This window comes from Capsicum annuum, chromosome 6 (assembly GCF_002878395.1).
Source record: "Capsicum annuum cultivar UCD-10X-F1 chromosome 6, UCD10Xv1.1, whole genome shotgun sequence".
Taxonomy (NCBI): Eukaryota; Viridiplantae; Streptophyta; class Magnoliopsida; order Solanales; family Solanaceae; genus Capsicum; species Capsicum annuum.
This window is the reverse complement of record NC_061116.1, coordinates 145,439,560-145,445,559: the sequence shown is the minus strand read 5'-3', so window position 1 is coordinate 145,445,559 and position 6,000 is coordinate 145,439,560.

The window sequence follows — 6,000 nt, the reverse complement described above, 5'->3', positions numbered from 1 at the left end:
TAAGTAACAGAAAGAATATAAAGAAATACAAATAAAGAGTAATAATATGAGTCATTCTGTGACATTAAATTAGGCTCTACTTTGGGAGGCAACCAAAGTTAAGGTAGGTATTTGTTTTTTGTATTTTTCTTTTTATATCACCGTAGTTTTGTTCTTGTTAAGTCATGAGTTGATGGGAGGTCTGAGTTCCAGAGTTCTAAGCTAAGAAGCATGAAAAAGACTGGGTGTGGGATCCACCGGACCTCATTGATGACAAAGATGCTATTAGCTGGGCCTAGAGGCCTCAGGGAGTATTTCTATCCTTGATTTTGAATTATAATTTAGGGACAAAGTGTGTTTTTAAGTGGGGGTGGAAATCTTTAGATTGGTTAGGGTGAAGTACTGCAACAATGTTTTTTTTTGGTTATTTCCTAGTTTTTGACTAAATTTGAAAATTACAAAAAGATTCTCTTTTTTATTTTTAGTTTTATGGTATCAGTCTAATAGGGGCACACTTCACCCGCCCCTTTATTTTTATTTTTGGTTCATTTTTGAAGGGCTCCTTTTGAAACCACTATCCCATTTTATTTTTTAGGAGTAAATTTTAAAATTTTTGTATTAGGAATAAGTGATATGTTCTTGTTAGTTTCTATGTGTGATTACATAATGCAAGTGATTTTGAATGTGAAAATAGCATGGGGAATATGTTAAATGACAACTTGGAGACACCTAGACTTATGTTTATGACTCTTATGCGATGTTGGCTTAATATTAAATTCATGTTGTTACTTTATTTTGAGTCTATAGGGATTCTACTTGACTTGAGCAGGTGTCATGTGTGATATAGGGCTTTTTTGTATATTTCTTATTGTATTTAGAACTTGTCTGGTATGTATGCAAAGTGAAATGAAGAGTGCTGAGTTTGGGAGATGATATAGGCATTTCTTTGATAGCAATGTTTCATGGCTTTTTAATCTATCTTATGGCACAATCTTAGTTAAACCTCATTGATCCTAGGCCTATTTCTTTGGTAGCCTTGTATGTAGCCTATTCTTATTCCTTGATTGACCATAATTTGATCCAAAGATCCTAAGCTCTTTAGCTGGAAAATTAATATGGTTAAGGTGTGTGAAATTTAAGAAGGAAAGAGGTGAAAGTAAAGCCCAAAAGTAGTAGCTAGTGGTGTTGAAAAAGTTGATGTGTTGTGGATAGGAGTGATGTTGTGAAAATAAAAAATTGTGAAAACTAGAACCATATGTTGATAAAAAATACTCCGTTCTTAATATATATGAACCAGTTTAAAGAGATTGAGTAAAACAATAGAGAGGTGTAAAGGTAAAGGTGGTGAAAGTTTCATTGGTTAGTAAAGAGTTTGATGTACAATGTGATGTATTAAAGTTCTTAGGGAAGATAGTCACTATTACTGGATAGAATAGTTCCTACCACCGCTTCGCCTACATTACAATCCGTAAAGTTCTATATTATCTTGAACTTTGACATTATGATATTAGTGGAGTAATACACTAAGGGAAAGCTTATAGTTCATCTTATGTGACATGAGAATTCTTTCTGAGAGTGAGCAAAACTTTATTTGTATACTGATGAGTGGCAAATTTACCACTCATAGACATCCAAATTCAGGCACTACTTTCGGTAAAATTGTTTACATGAGCCTAATTTCGTAGTGAAATATGCTAATTTTCAATTTTTGTGATCTAGCAGATCCTATGATAAAGATGATTGGAAACCAAGCTGAAAGGGAAAGAAAAGAGGCAAAAAGGAGAAAAAGCTGAAGATCAGGCAGCCCTCAGGTACCACAATTGTGAGGCTCAGAGTTGTGATCGTGGTCAAGCAATTAGAGGACCCGATTCCGCTCAGCTATCTCGATCGTAACCCAATAGTCGCGATAGCGGTAATGTGATCGCGATCCAAAGAATGCAATCATGATGGAGTGGAGAACGTTTTAGGGGAAGATTCATAATTTCATTTAGGATCCTAAGATTAAAAAGGGCAAAACCATTTCACTTTTGAGTATCTTCCAACCAACTTTGAAGCTCCCATGGAGAGAAAATTTCCAATTAGTGAGAAGAAACAGTTGTTATTAAATCTCCAAAAAGATATTTTAAGTTGTAATTTAAGATTGGAATTTTAAGATTACTCTTGCTTTATTTTCAATGGAGAAAATGAATGTCAATTTGGGTAATTCTATTTCCCTTACATTCATGAGTAGCTAAATATTTATCTTGGGATTATGTTTGAATAGGGCGCATTTGTGTATGGGTTTTGATTGTTAGATTCAATTCTTGGTTGATAATGTTGGTTTTCACTAATAATTGATTGTTAAAATGAAATTTGTGGGTGAAAGCCCCAATTTTCCTAAATCCCACATCATCCTTGAAGGAGGGATGTGGGTGACAAGTATTTGTGAACAATAAATTAGATGTTAGCAAATTACTTTACATTGTCATAGAAATAAGGATGGATGGTGAATTTGCTATGTCTTGGGCATCTTCCTAGAAATAAGGATGCCTAATTGAGGTTTTGGGTTGATTTGTTGGCCACACCCTTAAGATATTTGAAAGAATCCATGGATGATATTTTTGGTGTTTAGTTCAAAGAATAACATCAAAACCCCTAACCTAGCCTACCTATATATTCATTGAATAGAATTTGAATGTAATTCTCACGTACCAATACACTATTTTCCTCTAGGAAAGCATAATCATAAGACAATTATCCTATTGGAATTATATCTACAATTGTTTCTCTAAATTGGTAGTTCAAGTAAAAAAATTTTAAACAACCTTTCAAACCATAACCCCCAATTTTAATTTTTGTCTTACTTTATGTTTACATTGCGAGTAAATACTTAGTATCTTTAAACATACATAGGATTCGAATACTAGTTATACTCCTTGTGGATTCGACCCCAATCAAGTTGGGTTATTGTACTGACAACGATCTTCCTACACCAAAAGAATGGTATAGGAGAGCGTGATCAAAATGGCACCATTGTAAGGAAGTGAAACTTAGTTTTTGCTTGTGTGGTGTTCTTTGTAAGTTTGGTTTCACCTATAGTATCTTGTTTCACTTTTATTGTTGTAGGGATCCTCAACGACCCATCATGTGAATATGTTGAAGTTATGGATTATCTTGGTGATAAAGAGCATGTTAGTGCCATCCATATCCCCCCTACCAAGGAAAATGGAGTATTTTTTATCACAATTGTGATGCTCCAATTGCTTCATATGAAGGGTTTGTTTGGGTTTCAACCGTATGAAGATGCCAATCTCCATTTGAGAAACTATGTGGAAATATTCTCACCATTTGATATTGCTCATATTACACAAGAATCTATTCGGTTGAGGCTTTTCCCATTTTCTCTAACGAGCGATGTGATGTTGTGGTTGAGATCTCTATTCGTCGGGTCCATCACATCATGGGTTAATCTTATAGATGCTTTCTTGGATTGATACTTCCCTCTTTAAAGATGTTGAAATTGTGTGACAAAATAAAAAATTTCCATCAATACAATAAGCAGCCTTTGTATGATACATGGAGAAGATTTAAGGACAAGCTTATGAAATGCCCTAACTATGAGGTACCAGAGAATATGCTTCTAAAAATATTCTATAGGGCGTTGAACCAAGTCAACAAATCCATAGTGGACAATGCATCGGTGGATCCCCTATTAAATTGCCTTATGGAGTTGCATTAAGTGTGTTGGATCAAGTGGCTAGTCTAGCAAGGGGTTGGCACATGAAGGATACTGATATGGTCATAGAGGATCCCTCCCCATCCTTTGTGTGTCAAGATAAAATAAAATAAGCGGAGAAAAGAGATGCAAATATGATCAAGGTGATGTCACACCTTGAAATTCTTACTAAACATATGATGGGAACCTCCATTGAAAGAGTCAATGTTATAGATGCAAAGAATACTAGGGTGTGTCAACATGCGGAAGAGGATATACTTGATAACAATAAGAAATTATTGCCAATTATTCAGAGTGTTTCCATGTTGCATCGCAAAGGCAAGGTGGGAATCAAGGTCGGAACAATGAGAACTGGGATATGTGTAACACCCCAAATCTGGTACCCAGAATGCTACATGGTGCCCATGACCCGAAAGGACCACAAGCTAACCCATGACTGATATCTGTAAACTGAGCACTGAATAATAGTAATAATATCGTAAATGCAAAAACATAAACTGAAAGGCCATAAGGTTCAATACTAGTACATAACTGAAAAATATGCTATTACAATACCAAAACAACAGAGATAATTATCTGAACATAATGTAGTCTGAAAGCCTCTAAACTATCTTAATAAGGAGTTGATGGGACATGTCACCAACTAACTCCAACTACTGAAATAAATTGAAAACTGAAATAGTAATGTGATCATCATGTCCTCGAAGAATGAGGACTCACTGCTAACTCTGATCGCTGAACTGGGATGCTACTGGTTCTCGGGAGCTTGTGCTTCTAAACCTATGGAATAAGACTCCATAGCACAAATACGTCAGTACTTTGAATGTACTGGTATGCAAGTGAGGAAGGCTAAATGCAATAGGTTCATATGCATGAACAATACTAACTGACTAACATGAACGAGAGAATACATGTATGCATACGTAACTATAACTGAGATCATGATAGGATCGGATACGGAGTTCTGACTACTGAGTCTACTGACATTGACATCTGAGTAAATGATGAGTGAGAAACTGATACTATATTACTGAATACTGAGGGACTGATACTATGTTACTGATACATGGATAACCATGTCTGACAGTTCTGATTATAAAAAATTGGTCTGGTTGACTATATCTGACAGTCCTGAAGCTGAATGCTAATAACATAGGTTCTGATAACTGATATAAGTGATAACAGGATTGACTTTATCTAACTATCCTAAATCTGATGGAACTAGCTGAGTTTCGTACTGTATCGGAGTAACTGAATTTGAGATCAGTCCTATCTAGAGGGTGATCTCTAAATCTGATGATACCATTACTGATTGACCATAGTTGAGATCAGTCCTGTCTAGTGGGTGGTTCCGAAGTCTATTTATAATGATAAGGAGTTACTGTATCTGACAAACCTGAGTCTATACAACTGAGCTGAATTGACTGTATCTGACAGTCCTAATTCTATAACTGAAACAGTGAGATGTATTTATCTAACCAACATGCCCCATACTAAGCTAACTGGGGTCCAACCTGTAACCCCAGCTGGATGGGTTTCAATACCGCGCCACTAGTAAAGATAACTACTAAGGAGTTAGTCCTAATCCTGTGGGTGACCCCTGGGATCAGTCCTATACATTTAAATGCACAAACGGGTGATCCCTGAGTATGTCAGTCCTATCTAACGGGTGCCATCTTGTACCTACGCTGCTATGTTGTTTTGGAATTTAGGGATTACTTCTAGGGATTTCAGTCCTATCTAGCAGGTGAGTCCCTATCCCTAGGCTAGCTCGGTGTTGAATCCAACTCCCATCTGAAAGGCACTGAACTGATCAAATGAACTTAGCTAGTTAACTGAACTGAACTGATACTAGTGGCATTGTCTAGCGAAGCTAAACTGAATTTACTGGGTTCCGTTGACTGACGAAATGTACTGAGTTCTGAGGACTGACTAAGAATACTAAAGTTACTGAGATTACTGAGCTACTAAAATTATTGAGATTTTTTAGATTTCCTGAGTTTTCCTGGGTTACATGACTGACTGAGTTCTATGGATTATAGCTTGACTTAGAGTATCGTGAAAGCATCACATGGCTCTAGGCACACAGTTAAATTGTCGAGTACAAGTACCCCCAGGACTCGATGGAAAGAAACTGACATAGCATGACTTACGTGAACACTTGACTAATAACACAATTCATAATTCATATATTGAAGCACTTCATCAAACATCTTATATACATAAACTTGTACAAACATAGGGATTTCATGGTATCATGCTAGTTAGGCACTTTTTCTTCATCTAGGCATTTAATCAAACATATT